Source organism: Microcebus murinus, chromosome 8, assembly GCF_040939455.1.
Source record: "Microcebus murinus isolate Inina chromosome 8, M.murinus_Inina_mat1.0, whole genome shotgun sequence".
Taxonomy (NCBI): domain Eukaryota; kingdom Metazoa; phylum Chordata; class Mammalia; order Primates; family Cheirogaleidae; genus Microcebus; species Microcebus murinus.
In genome coordinates this window covers 90,384,295-90,399,780 of record NC_134111.1, presented here as the reverse complement: position 1 = coordinate 90,399,780, position 15,486 = coordinate 90,384,295, and the positions used below count along the sequence as shown (strand labels likewise).

At 43.4% G+C, this 15,486-nt stretch overlaps 1 long non-coding RNA gene across 1 annotated transcript in view; it reads right to left on the bottom strand.

The window, feature by feature from the left end:
- Positions 1 to 1,543: 1,543 nt before the first annotated feature.
- Positions 1,544 to 15,486, bottom strand: part of LOC105858638 (uncharacterized) — a 56,499-nt gene continuing 42,556 nt past the window's right edge. Inside the window, exon 3 of the long non-coding RNA XR_012920512.1 lies at positions 1,544 to 1,701. This is a non-coding gene — a long non-coding RNA (uncharacterized LOC105858638). The remainder of the gene's footprint in view (positions 1,702 to 15,486) is intronic.

Here is a 15,486-nt window from a genome sequence, read left to right as displayed (position 1 = left end):
ATAGCAGAGGGGTGAGTTGGGGAGCACATATGGCATACCAATAACGAACTGGACACAACTGCAGGGAAAAGCTCCACCTCAGGTTTCTGAAAAGCTCTGCCTTAATGCTCACCAACATCTGGAGCACATACAATGGGAATGGACTGTCCCTGCGAAATGTAACCAAACAAATCAGCTGCTCTGCTCCTCATTTCAAACACTTTCATTTTTACAATGAATGGGAAATCTATGGCAATCGCTGTTATACCACTTATGTTAAAAAATCAGCAGGTAGACAGATTACAGAAAGTAAAACAGAGTTGCATATATTCTGCAATCCCATCATCTCTGCCAAAAATGAGCTGCCAAAGTAAATCCCAGAAGTTTTATATTTGTCTGCCATCTTTTGTTTTCTTACCCCCTACATGGGACTAGAAAGGATAGGACTTCAGCGGGACTTAACACAGGCTCACTTCACCAGACTTGAGATATGGCAAATTTTAAGAGATATCAAAAGCCATTTGTGGGTTTCTCATTCCCTCTATTTTCTGTGACAATTGACAAACTAACTTTTCCATTCCCCAAAATCCAAAAGTGAAAAATAAAATTGATAGGCATATTAATCATCAAAATAAAGGCACAAAAATTATAGCACATCTAGCAGTGGTGAGCCACTTGCCAACCAAAAAGAGGATCTACTAACAACTTAAAATAAAAAATAAATACTCCCATTTTAATTGTTTTCTTTCAATTTCCCCATAGAACTTATACACATACCTGTGGGCTTCAATTTCTCCATCCATAAAATAAAAGTATTGGGTTAGATGAATGGCAGCTCTCTTCCCCAGTCAAACAAATTCTATGATTTTAAATATAAATACATGTGTATATAAACATGTATATATACATACACACATAAATGTATACACACATGCATGTATATATACGCTAACATGCATGTATACACATACATGTATATACATACAATATACAAACATATGCATATACATGTGTGCATGTATATAATATACACGTATGTATACATGTATGTGAATATACACATATATATGTGAGAGTAGCTATGCTGACATTTCAACATTCTTCTAAAATAAAAAATGTATTTTCCCTTGCATCTGACATGCATTTAGCCTCCCTCAGCCTTGGTCTCTGAATCTGAAAAAAGTAAAGACTTGGAATCTTGGGTGGAAAGTGGGTTTGGACTTGTTTGCCAAATCTGATCCTTTGCCAGGATCATTATGTTGCAAAGCATCAGTGAAGTTATGCCTGGGCTCAGCATAAGAGAGTGCTTATATTTATAATGAGTATTTATAATGAGTATTTATATATAATGAGCATTTATAATGAGTAATTATAATAAGTCGTAACAGGAGGCAGATCATACATGATATTTCTATTGCTCTCGATAAACCTATTACAATCTAAATTGCTTTGTAGGAGAGTTATCGTGGGGACAAGAGAGAAGTTTCGCGTGGGTCTACCCATTGGGGGTGGTTCACAACCAAAGCAACAGTGGTCCAAAGAGATGACGTCACTTGCTTGTGGTCAACATTCGAATCCCAGCATTCTAAGTCCAGATCCATTATAAGACACCACACCACCTTCCTTAAATGCTATCAGGCTCTGCGCAAGGCAGTGCCTCCCTGTGGTCAGTAAATCAGTCAGGATGCAGCCAGGAGGCAGAAAGCTCTCCTCTCTAGGTGTCTGAAACAGAGTGAATTAATTGGGGAATTTGTTACACAGATAACTGGAGGGCTACGAAGCAAAACAGATGAAGCAACCCAGGGATTAGCAACAGCAGAAAGTTGCTGTCATCCTTAGACTGAAAGAACACAGGGAGAAGGTGATGTTCCCAGAACTAGCTCAGAAACTTTCCAGCAAGAGTTGGGACTATGGAAGGAGAAACCGCGGAGAGCTAGAACCATGGAAGAGGTGCAGCCACAGACAGAAAATGGAAGTTTCTCCCAGGTTTCCTACCTCCAGTCTTCCCCAGGTGTCTCCACTGACCAAACCGACTTAGATGCCAGTTACCAGTTACAAGTGAGCCTGGGAAACATGGCTGCATAATGGTTAGCAATGGCAGGCGCAGACGATATAACATTGCTAGGTAAGTATGTAGATAAAGACATGATTTCAGGCCATGAGGTAAAAATAAAAGGCTACATCCATATCCTAGAGATAGGCCCATTATTTTTCTAATACATTAACTTGCTCCTATTAATACACAAAAACCCCTCCCTACTTTCAAATGGAGCAGGAATGGGTCTTTTCTTTATACCTAAGTCAAAGGGGACAAATTGGTATACAGAAGTCTTGATGGAATTTTGCACTAAAGCCAAACTAAAAATAATCCCCTATCCAGATCATTCCAGCTCTTACATGAAATTTTAAGACATTGAAAGAAAAGGGAAATTACCAGAAAGAGAAGCCCAAGAAAATTAGCTCTCCATAGAGACTCATAAACTAAATGAAAATGTCTGTAGAGCCGTAGATTGGAGGGAGTTGTGTAGTTGCAAGAACCTTGACTTCAGAGTCTAAGCCAATGATTCTCAAAATGTGACCCTGCCCAACTACATCAGAACCACTTTGAGACTCTTGCTAAAGACCTAAACTGAAGACCCATAGAATTAGTGAATCAAGACATAGAACTTGAGTATGGAACTTTTGGTAGATCCTCTAAGATATTTTGGGATTAAGGGTGCCTGGACAAGGAAATTCTTGGCATCACCCAGAAATTCAGGGTGGGGCTACCAGCACTCCTTCCAAGGTGAGCTAGTGACATCCTTTCGTAATTCATGTCATCTACAGCTGTCAAGGTTGTTTTGCTCTGTTTCTTCATCCCTAAGAAGGCCCAGTCCTGTGCCTTGAGATCTGTTCCACCTCTGAACTGTTTATTTACAGTTCTTTCCTTTGTCCCCTTACCTAGGGAAAAACTCTGGGGTCTGACAATTCAGAGAGCTTGCTTCCCTTTGTCACTGCAGTTGTTTCCTATTTGCATTTGTTTTTTCTTTTTTTGCCTCACACTGAACTCCCTGGAAGAGCAACCCCTGTCCTGAAGCTGGGGGCCGAGCTGCCAGCTCCTCATTTCCCATGTCACCCTAAAGTGGCAGAGGAAGTGGCTGTAGTAGATACAGCTGCCCCAGCTGCACGTCTGGGAGGCTTGCCCATCGCAGGTGGAGGGGCCGGGTCCCCTCTGGGGTCGACTGAGGGTAGAGGGCCCTGAGGGCTGGGGCCTTGTTGCACCTGATCCTGGGAGGCCAGTTTTCTTTACGAATCCTCCCCAGGTACAGCTCCACTGCACAGATTGATAACTGCCTTTTCTTCTTCTCAACAGGGCAGGGATCTGGGTGTAGCATTGTTACTTGTGCCTGGTAAAACAGCTTTTCTTTTTCTTTTTCTTTTTTTTTTAAATCGTTTCTTTTTCTTTAAACAATCGACAAGGGCCACCTTCCCAGGGATAGAAGATGAGAAGACAGTGAGATTACCTGCCAAGACCATTTAGGCTTTAATGATTTTCACGTGAGTGCTCCCAGAGAAGCTGTACAGCAACCGAGTCATAGGATGCTGCTCTAATAAAATTAAAATTACTAAAATAAACTGCTGGGCATCTGGAAAGCACTGAGAACACAACATATTATGTTAACTGACATCCAAATATTATACACCTACGTGGCCCTTGAGTTACAACAAAGGCATTCTGCACACTAAAACCTTATTTTTTAAATTTCAATTTCCTTATAAGTGGATTTTAATCACTAGGTAGCCAAATCATATTCAATATCAATTTCCTTTATGTGGTCCAGTGGTTTAGAGTTTCACTGGGTCAAATTCTCCAATTCACATTTATGTAGATTCTAGAGTTGTAAATACAAAACAAGGACTATTCAAATGCAAAGTAAAGGTGTTTACAAATATCAAAAGAATAGATTCCCCTGCTCCTTCCTTTTTCATCTAGCTGTGTTGGAATCCATTAGAAACAGACTTAAGATGGGATTAAAGATCTAAATATGAATACTTTGTGACTCCATAAAAATCAAGCTCTGTATATCATTCTTTTAAAAAAAGAACATGAAACACCAAATGACATTCAGTTTGATCATGAATATTGATAATATTATATTTATTTTAAATATAATGTATTCATCGGTACTCAACCAAAAGTAAAATTAAACTCATCAGGATCAGAATAACTGTTTGGTTTTGCAAAAGTCAAGGACCCTCGTTGGGTGGCTTAATGACTTCTTGTTTGTGTTCTGTTTGCATAAATTATCCATCAAGTGCAGCCATTACACCGGATGCAGCATGGCACTTGCAGAGGAATGAGAGCCGCATCAGTATCCTCATTAAAGGGAAATGCGATTGGAATGGAGTCATCATTCCATGCCTGGCAAGGATCTGCTGTCTCCATTCCCCATCCCTTTGCACCAATTCCATTTCAAGTTGGAACTGGGCTCACAGACCTGGATTTTTAAAAGCAACGGATGCAATCAAACAATAGACGTTGTAAGAGACAGCCGCTGCGCCCGTAGCCAAATGTGATAAAGAAAGGGGAGAAAAACAGTGTAATGTGTTTCAAGGCAATCAGATGAGTCTTTGAGAATACAGGTGCTGGATAATGCTGTCTCCATTCATCTGGCTGTTTATGTACCACAAAAAAAAAAATTCTTTTCTCAATATCTACAGACATTCTTTCTACCTCATGGTGTTACTCTCTAATAAACTGGGTAGGGACCAGGCCCAAGTCATGCTGTGTGTAATACTAATTAAGTAAGACAAGCAAAAATAATGGCATCCCTGTTTCACATAGCACAATCATTGTGTTCCAGTCTGGACACATCCTGCAGCTATTCCAATATAATTGTATTACTTAACTTCAGGAAAGCCTCTGAGAATGTTGTTTTCTAGAATGAGATGATGCAAAATAAAGTTGTAGAGCATGAGAGAAGCCACATAATAGGAAGAGAGTAACTTCCCAACAGAGTGATAAGACGTTGTGTTTGTGAGATGTGCAGAGCTGAGCATATGTTGTATGGGAATAAGAAATGCAGGTGAATCCAATGGAAGTGAGAAACACATTTCTTATTGCAATCTTAAATAAAATTGCCTGTGTACCTAGAGACAGTTCTGGTTTGGTTCACAGACATTCAGCTCTGAAATAAGAAATTGAAGAGCATTATCAAATGATGATCGTAACTGTAAACTGGCCTTGGCTAAACCTGCCCTCAAGGCTGGGACACTATTACTAGCAGCTTAAGCTTGTCACAAATGTTATATGCAAGACAGCATATCCACGCAAGATCCACACAGCTGGGGCTCAGAGTCAGGCTATAACTGGCTCAGACTGGTCTTTAATACTCTAACTGATACCAAAAACAGCTGAGATGTGAGGTATTTAGTTATAAGTACATCCTCAGGCCTAGTAATACCTAATAATACGACCTTACAGATAGGTTCAAGTACATGAAGGGACACTGTACACACAGATGACAGGAAACAGCTGTGTTCCATTTACACAGAGGGCAGGAAAAGAGAGAATGCAGTTTGAATTACAACAGGCAGGAGCAACAGGTATAAAGACAGAAATGAGGACAACTAAGTTATTAAATAGGGTCGACATTATTAGGAGAGTACAAGAGGAATGGATCTTAAAATATTGAACGTTAGCATACGCATACCTGACAAAATGACATATTGATTAGAGCCAGCAGCTTATAAGCCAACTTTTTAAAATAAAATAGTATCTTTATTTATTTATTTATTTTTATTGCGGCATATGATGGGGGTACAGATTTTAAGGTTTCAATAAATGCCCTTTCCCCCCTCCCCCCACAAGTCTGAGTCTCCAGCATGACCATCCCCCAGACGGTGCACGAACAACACAAAATGACCATTTGGGGAGACCACAAATAGTTAAATATCAGCAATTTCATATGATTCAACCTAATACTTCTTCCTTAAATCAGAACCTTCAACAGCACCTAATGCATATCAGGCTATCAATAAACATTGTAGGATGGGTGAATAAATAAAAGCATCTTCAAATATTTAAAATGAGAATGTTTAACTCAATGAGCAAGAGTTTTCTAGTTTCTTTTGCATATGGAGCCGTCTTGTTGCATAAATTTCTTTTTCTTACCTACGTTGATTGCCTATCTGTCCAAGGTATCTTCTTTTAGTCTATCTTTGAAGGTATGCTTACTAGTGTCAGGCACTTTGACCATTTATAGACATTGTTAATCATCTTCCTCACTTGTTTAGATTACCAATAATGATGGTTAATGAAAATAATGAATCCCACATACTTTTCTTAACTTTTCAGATATCAACTGGAAAAATAGATACCAGAGGATCCAATAATTATTGTTTGCTTTGGGGTCTTTGTGCTGGTTTAAAAATGTTAAAGGAAAAATGATTACCTTCATTGAAGAAACTTGAATGTACTTTGTACATCAAGCTTTTCAAGACATAATGGTAATTCCTTAGCATATGCCTGCTCCATTCTTTTGGTTGCACAAACCTTGCTGTGATCCTTAATATTTTTGTATTTAACTCGCACCCCATATTCAATCTATCAGCATATTTTGAAAAACTATCTGCAAAATATGTCCTGGATCCAGCCACTGCTCACCACATCTTCTGCTATTCACCCTCATGCATGCTCCCAACCCTCTCCAAGTTCAAACCATGGTTCTCCCTGATTACTGCAAAAGCCCCTAACAGCTTCCTGCTTTTATCCTTCCTTCCTGACACCTTATTCTCCATAGAGAAGAAAAATCCTCACCCTCAAAAGTTTCCATTAATTCCCCATTTCACTCAAAGTAAAAGCCAAAGTCCTTACAATGGTCTAAGAGGTCTTAGTCACCTCCCTGACTTTACCTCCTGCTTCTCTCACTCCTGCACACTCTGATCCAGTCCCATTGGCCTCCAGACATCTCTGCAAGTCTCATCTCCTTGGTGGGGCCTTCCCCAGCCATCCCATCCTAAATGGGAGCCCACCCTTCACCAGCTCTCTCTGTCTCCCTTCTCTGCTTTATTTTTGCCTCTAGCCTTTGTGGTGGCTTTAAAACACATTGACAAATTCTTTAATATTTCTCCCTTCAAAAGAGGGAGCCTACTTCCTCTCCTCTTGAGCATGGGCTTTACTTAGTGACTCACTTTTAACAAAGAAAAGATGGCAGAAGGGACAGGGTGTCGCTTCTAAAACAAGCTCATATAAAGGCTTTATTCTTGCTCACTCTCTTGATCTTTGATCACTGGCTCTGGGTTTGCAAATCAGCAGCTGTGTCAGGAGGACATCCAAGAGGTCCACAGGGAGAGAAACAGAGGCCTCCTGCCGGCAGCCACAGCAGCGAACCAACAAGACAGAGGATGGCCCAGAGCCAGCTATCGTCAATGTTTCAACTTTAGCCTTACAAAGGATTCGGAACCAGGAACACCCAGCAAGCCATTCTCAGATTTCTGACCCACAAAAACTGTGAGAAAATAAATTTCAATTGTTTTAATCCTCTAAATGTTGGAGTAATATGTTACGCAGCACTAGATAACTAACACAGCCCTTAACACTGTCTAGACATGTTATAAATCTTAATTATTTTGTTTATTGCCTGTCTCTCCCAAGGATTATAAGTTCTGTGAGGACAGAGGTATTTGTCTATTTTGCTCATTACTGTGATGCCCACACCTAAAACAGTTAAGTGAATTAATCTTTTACTTTTTAATAATAAATGACGTGCATATCTAAGACACCCATACACTAGAGGATCGGCAAAAGTGGGACATTCGGACACATATGGGGGTAGCAAGGGCACATATTACTTGGGTTCAGGCAGTGGGGACAAAGATTACACTTGATAGTACAACAGACACCCACCACAGACAAGTGCAGAAGTCAGGATTATAAAGGGGGTCCTACTTTCCTACTGAATGCTAAAGACATGTTCTCACAGAAAAGCAAATCGACCAGTAGACCATTTGAGAGTTGTTGGTTTTTCATCCAGGTAAACACCACCACCATGAGCAGAGCTTCCTGCAACAACCAATGCCCAGACTCCACGTCCCAGTATCCTAATTGAGGAGGTCTGGAGTGAGACCTTGGCATCTTTACCCTTATAAAAGTCCTCTAGATTAGTCTTCTGGACAGCCAAGCCTGAAAACACCTTCACTGGGTGGTCTATAACTAGAGAAGGCAGGCAAGTCCACAGTCCACTGGGGCTGGAACCATCCACATCAATGTAGCGCCCCTGAAGTCCCTGTCTGCATTCATGCATTCAGTTATTGACTACGTATTGAGTTGATGGATACTGTGCAAGGCCTTGAGGAAATGAAGAGCCTTGTGGAGCTTGGGATGTGATGAGGGAGACTGAACTCGCCCAGCCCGTCAGTAATCTCCCAACCTCAACCCTACCTTTCCCAACATCCTTACCTTTCCCAGGAGAGCCTGGCCTCAGCCCCCACACACACCTGGGCTGGAGATAGACTGGGCCAGGCATGCATTACCAATGAGACATGGGCTGGGAGGCACCTGGCTACATGGGAAGCTGAGGTCATCCGAGGAGAATATGTAAAGTGCAAAGGAGAAGAGCTCCAAAGGAACCCCAAGGAACCCCAGAACTTAAGGACTGACAGAGAAAGAAGGGGCTGTCAAGGAAACTAGAGAGCAGGTTCCCTACAGCTAAAAGGAAAGCTGGTTAGTGAAAAGTTTTTTAAGTCAAAGTCATGGTGTGCTTAAGCAAGAGGGGTGACCAAGCCTCCTGCCTCTGTAAGCAACCCATCATGGAACAAATTTCAATGACTCTTTTTGTTTTTTATAATCCTCTCCCTTAACTAACTACTTGGCCTTTTGAGTTATTTACCAGAAATATGGACTTTCTGCAAGACAAATGAGCTGAAGGCCCCTGAGCAGATGTCCTGGCAAGAGTCACCATCCTCCACCACCTGCCCCCAAGCACGCAGCTCCTTGTTAGTTGCACCGGGACCTGCCCCAAAGCACACGGCCCCTTCTTCAAAATCCCATGATCTCCATTAGTTAGTCAGAGACATGGAGTTGAGGCAGCTTCTTCCTTCTTTCAACAAGACATCTGTTGTATTAAAAATTCCTTTTTTTCCCTGGCAATCTTCATTTTCTCGATCATTGGATCTTTTGGGGTAGAGCAATTACACCTAGACTGAAACCCTGCTGCGGTTTCAACAACATCTCTGTAATATGAATTGATACCCAGCTTGCTCAGATCTGTAAACTTAACATTCCATAAAATGAGTTTCATCTAAACAAGAGATACCTCTCTCCTAGTAACTGATATTTTATTTAATCCTTGGCTAGCAGAGAGAGCACACAGCCGAGAATCTACTAGACTGGGTTCCAGTCCAGGAGTCTACTAACTCCGGAGTCTTAGAAAATAACTTAAATCGTTTCCTGGTCTACTAAGTGATAATGTAAGAATAAATCATCTTTAAGGTATTTTTTTAATCATTTTCAGTTCTAACATTCTATTAAAAATTTTATATGTGAAGGGCTGTGTGTGTCCATGACCCAGCGCTGTTCTCTGGGACGATGGAAGCCCTGTGCACAGGACAGAGATTGTGACTTGACTTTCTTGGTAAGGAAAGCAAACGCTGGCAGGCATATGCTAATCTCCAGAGTAGTAGCTGACAGCCTTATCCTTCATTTGGAAAGTATTTCAATACCAATTGGATGAGTTAGAACAAATATCCCCGGGCGTTCTAGCTGTACCAGAGAACTGTCAGAGCCAGAGATTAGACTCAGGAGTTCATTTGGGTTACACAATGCCCTGGGCCTCTGGGCAGCTGACAGCACGGAGTGTCAAGTGTCGGCTCTCCCACTCCGGTGCTCACTGGCTCATCCCTGGTTCAGAGAGGGTGTCTGATGACGGTAGACCCGCGCGGACTGCACAGCGCGGCAGCTCTCCACCCCCAGGCCTGGCGTAGGCAGCAGCATGATTGATGCCGCAGCAGGTGGCGAGCTGACAGCGTGGAAGGTTGTAACTCCTTGTTCCTCCTTCCAACTAATTCCCAGAAAGGAATCACTTTAAAAAGAGATTTTCAGCTCTCTCTCTACTCCTCCTGGGGGAAAACAACTAGAGATTCAGAAAAACAAGGGCACGGTGGAGACTAGCAACAGCCATTGCCATCGCTCTCTGAAGCAAGGTTTGCCAGCCCCAGCTCCATCGATACTGGCGCTGGGTAGTTCTTTGTTGTGGGGCTGCCACGTGCAATCCAGGATGTTTAGCAGCACCCTGGCCTGCACCCTCTAGATGTCAGTAGCACACCCCTCCCCAGTTGTGACAACCAAAAACGTTTTCAGACATTGTCAAATGCCCCCCAAATTGTCCCCAGTGAGAACCAGTACTCTAAAGAGTGTCCCCCACAAAAAGGTCCCCAACAAACAAGGCTGGCTGACGGCAGTATTACCCACTCTTCACAGTGACACTTCAGCCAACACTCTCTGCGTGAATTTATGCTGTTCGTGCAATTAAGAATAAATAAATAACAAAACCTCTGCAGACAGCTCCACCCTGCTCTGTTCTGAAATCCTGCATCTTGGTTTTGAGAGCTCCAGCTGATTGCTTGCCCTTAGAGGACCCCACAGCACAAGGTGAACCGGCCCTATGTTCCCAGCCCCTGTGCCTCATCCCACGTGGCTCCCAAGAACAGCCTGTGTGTGGAAGCAAGTCCTTGAGACAGAGAAGAAAGAAGAAACTGACGATCAGAATTACATCGCTGACTGGCTGCGTGACCTCCAGCACTTCACTTAAGCTTTCTGAAGCTGTTTGCCCATCTGCAAAATGAGAGCAACACTGTCTGCCCTGCCTTTCTCAAAGCACCATTGTAGAGCTCAAATATGAGGCATGCAACATCTGTAGGACACTCCACAATGGTTATGAATCAAATCCCCATTGTTATCTGTGATTATTATTGTTGTGACTACAGCATCCCATCTCCGTGTTAGCACTGCAGGAATCCCACTGCAGGAATTTGAGGAAATTCTGAAATACCAGTCTTCTTTCATTTGAGTGCTAACTCAACCAGAAGTCCTCTCTGCTTAATGTCCAAAAATGTAAAATATCTCCAAGCAATTCCTTTACAAAAGATTGTCCATCAATTAAAACAAATGTCAACATATATTTATTTAAAACCTTTACATGCCCTTAGGATACATCAGAGAACAAAATAGACTAAGATCCCTGCCCTCAAAAGGCTTGCTTTTTAAATGGGGAGGTGTAAATAATAAATAAACACCAAGACATAATAGATAATGACAAGGACACAGTGTGTTAGAAGCTGACAAATGCTCTGGAAGGAAGGCGGTGAAGGGCATAGCACCGACGTGGGTGTGAGAGTGGGAGCAGGCTGCAGTTGTAAATGGGGCAACACGGTGAAGTGAGACCCGGGCAGAGATGGGGAGTTAGCTGTGAGCTTTTAGGGAAGAGCATCTAGGCACAGAGAACAGCCGATGCAAAGTCCTCAGGCTGGAGTACGCCTGGTGCATTCAAACACCAGCAAGGAGGAAATCATCGTGACAGGAGCAGAGCAAACAAGAGGAAGAGGAGCAGGAAGGGGGTCCGGTGGGCTGGGGGAAGGAGCTGAGGCAGTGGACAAACGTGGGGGGAGCTCTACCCATGCCAGCCACGGTGCCAGCCACTGGGAATACAATTCCAGCCACTCTGTCCCTGCTGCAAGGAGCTGGCAAACAGCCAGGGTAGGGAGGTACCAGAGGAAAGGGACAAAGAGACTCTGAGAAAGCTCGACTAAATTCTCAGACGCTGGCCTTACAGAGGGCTAGCTTATGAGGATTGAAGGGGTCAAGGGTCAGTGTCCTGGTCGTTCGTTCCACGGATGTTGCTCGGGCATCTCAGATGCTCTCTGTGTCACACGGCCCCCCACCATGCTCAGAAAGTGATGATGTGTCCTGTACATGGGGCATTCGGTAGCCCACTCCGAAAGGGGAATATTCGTCTCAGGTGGCTTTCTCTGCTCTTTCGTAGATGTCAGTCTGATAAAAGATAAGCGTTAGAGGCTCTGGCTCGAGGAGAACAAGAGGCCATAGCACCAAGTTCACCTGTATGACGTCAGTTCATTCGCAAACTTCCGCCCGCCGGCAGGATCTGAAGGGGGCTGTGCTGTTTGCTGGTGGGGTGCCGGCAGCCCACTCTGCGTCTCATCTCATTTCTCCCTCCCTCGTCGCCTGGGCCCCCCAGGAGTAACCTGAGGGTCCTGGATGCGACTATGTCAACCTTGCCTCTTCTTTCCTAAGTTATTTGCACAGAGGCGGCTGCATGAGAACACACGGTTGGCTTTGTGCCCGAGGGAGAGGCAATCTAAGCAGCAGGGGATGAGCCTCTCCCAATAAAAGTTAATGGAACAAAACCCCCCTGTGTGCTGCATGAGTTTTACCTCCCAGGGAGCTACACCTCCCTCGGTTCTCTCTCCAGGCTGTCCTTCTGGGTCTTCCCATCCCCTAGATGCCTTTGGCATAGGTCAAAGGACCATCACTAAAGGAAAAGGGGCCAAGGAGCAAATTAGCCGTGGGTTCACACACACCCAATACACACATGCACATGTACATATGCACACACGTTGTTTGGTTTTTATTTTTTTTAATCAAGTGAAATTATTGGCAATCTCATGGGGGAAAAGAATAATACCAGGAGGGCAACGGGAAAAAATTATATGGAAGGACATGAGGAAACCTACTAAGAGTTTGCAAAAAAGTCAAGGCCCTTTGATTTCTTTTTCATTTTGTTTCTTATACACAGGCACTCCACGTGTGCATTTTTGTTATAAAATATTTGAGACAGTGTGCTTACACACAGAGGATAGCATCCACGTAGCCCTTGACTAGCTCTTATTCCCTTCCTCAGAGGTAAAACCCAGTTGTGCTGGATTAGTCTACTGTCAACTTGGCCACTCTGGGAATGATATTTCCCAGGGTCCCCTTCCCTTTATGGTCCTAAGTTGGAGTTGGCCAAAAGCGAAGCTGCGTGAGACTTGGGAGGCAGAAGTGAAGCAGCAGTAACTGTGTTCTGAAGGTTGTCGTTGGTCCAAGGTGATGAGAGAGAGCAGAGGTGCTGGCCAAGTGCAGTTTGGCATTGTTCTTCCCCTCTCCGTTTCCAGCTCTCCTCTCCGGCTGCCAGCCTCCTGACCAACAGTGACTCCAAGTAGCTTCTAGACGTTCCGTCGTAAACTTACAGAGATGGAAGCCACGAACAGTCAACAACCTTCTCCAGCCCCCTCGACAGCCTCCTCCAGAAGCTGGGCATGCTAGTGTCCAGACTTCCCTGCATACTCTCACCCGTTTGCCTGCACCAGGCTGCTCTCGTTCTTCCATTTCCCTCTTTGAACCCTTTCCTACTCGACTCCTCCCATGATGTGCAAAGACTAATTCCTATGATAAATTTCTTATTCTGTGATACTTCGTGTTTCTGCTTTTCTGATTGCCTCTGACATACAACATCAACAGTTTGGTGTTTATCCTGTCACTTTTTTCAACACAGAGGTATATATCCACACATATCTCTGCTATTTTTCCTTAGATGTGATCAAACTGTAAATGTGTGTGCGTGTGTGTGTGTGTGTGTGTGTGTGTGTGTTTCAAACTTAACAACATCTTGATGAGATTCTATGGCAACGTACATAAATCAACCCCATTCTTTTTCTTGGCTACATAATATTCTATCATATGTATGATATATTTAACCATTCCTATGTTGGGAAACATTTAAGTTGTAGCCATTTTTCCACTCCAACAAGAAATGCCAAAATGAAAATTTTGAGATGTAGTTATTTACATATATTATGCAAATCTTATTTAGGGTGGCTTTCTCAAGGTGGAATAATCAGGTGCTTCATTTTTAACATCTATAGTTATTACCAAATTGCTTTTCAAAAGGCTTCTTCCTCCAAAATGTTCTTTCCCTGCCAACTGCTTTGAGTTGTCTACTAAACAGGGCTCTGCAGTCTGGTTTCCTTGGAGATTTATGTCCTGACAGTGCTCTGCTTGGAGGGCAGAGGGCAGTGGGCACTTCGAAGCAAAGACATGGACATGTGGAAAGCAAGAGGTATGGTCATCAAGGCCAGCATGGTTAGAAGAACTATACAACTAGCTGGTTAAAGACTAGACGAAGAAAAACAAAGAGAACTGGTATCCACATGAAATGGGTAGGCAGGAGTTAATACTAGGAAAAGGGGAAGAGTCCTTCCTTTGTATGATTTCAGAGATTTCCCAGCTTCTACAAAATCACTGGCCATGTATGCATCCATGGATTGCATGCAAACACATATGCACTCACATGCACACATACATGTGCACTTCAGAATCTGCTACTCATCTTAAAATCCTTTCAAATATTTTAATCCCTCAAACAGGCCTAAGGTTCAAACACAAATAATTCTTATCAATAAATAGCAGTTATATATGAGGAACCTACTTATTTTGCATGCCCTGTGTCATGTGGGGAAGGTACTATTTCCATTTTGCAAATGAGAAAACTAAGGTTCAGAAATGTTAAGCCAAACAACTAGTGAGTTGCAGACAACATTTGAACTCAGCTCTGTCTGACCAACAGCCTTTCACCACTGCACTGCCACCCCAGGGAAAAGTAACAAAGCCCCTTCGCTTCACTGTAAGATGTAAACTACTCCTGCTATACTTCTTCTTGGAAGCAGCTTTTCCTATAGGAAAGAGCACTGGGTGTTGGAAAAGACCAGTTAAAAAAGAAGAGAAGGTGGAGAAAGAGGATGCTGAAGGTATAGATGCAAGAGTCATGTGCTTCCTGAGCCAATGAAAAGGAGACAAAGTTAGATGAGCCCCAGTGGGTAATGGGGAAGTTGACCAGAGCAAGTGGAAGGTTGACTTACTTTCTCAGTTGAGAGGCAACTGATTCTGATGTTAAGAGCATGGCAAGAAACTGTAAGTGCCACTGATGAGTCATTTCCACCATCTTCCTCCTCCTAGAGTTACCCTATGGCTCCAGACCAGGTGGCACCTGCCAGGTGAAGGTGATTTACATACTGGAAAATAATGTGGGTTCCCACATAATTAGATGATTCCAGAGACCCACAGTCTTGGAGTAAAGAGGTGGGGGGGGGCTCAGGGGGTAGTGGATGAGGAGGTGCAAGCTCAGGGCCAGGACAGGGCAGGTGGTGAGGGCAACAGAGACTGGTGGCAGGGGCAAGAGGCTGCATGAGGAAGCACAGGGGATGGCGCAGGGAGGGGTTCCAAGGAAAATGCACCACCTCCTACCTGTAGACCCAGCAAAAGACAGCGTGTTGGGATGGAGGCAGCAAGCTCCCGTAGCGTGGAAGTCTGTATAAATTCCTGAGAACCCAAGGATCCGACAGGGCCCAGACCCCAAACACAAAGCCTGAGAAAACCGGTTGGGCAGTCTACCTTTGCTAGGAGGCCTAAAAATAAATTGTTTCACAGGGTAGTAACCCACTCTGAAAGTCCTGCCCATCTCAAGATAAAAAGGA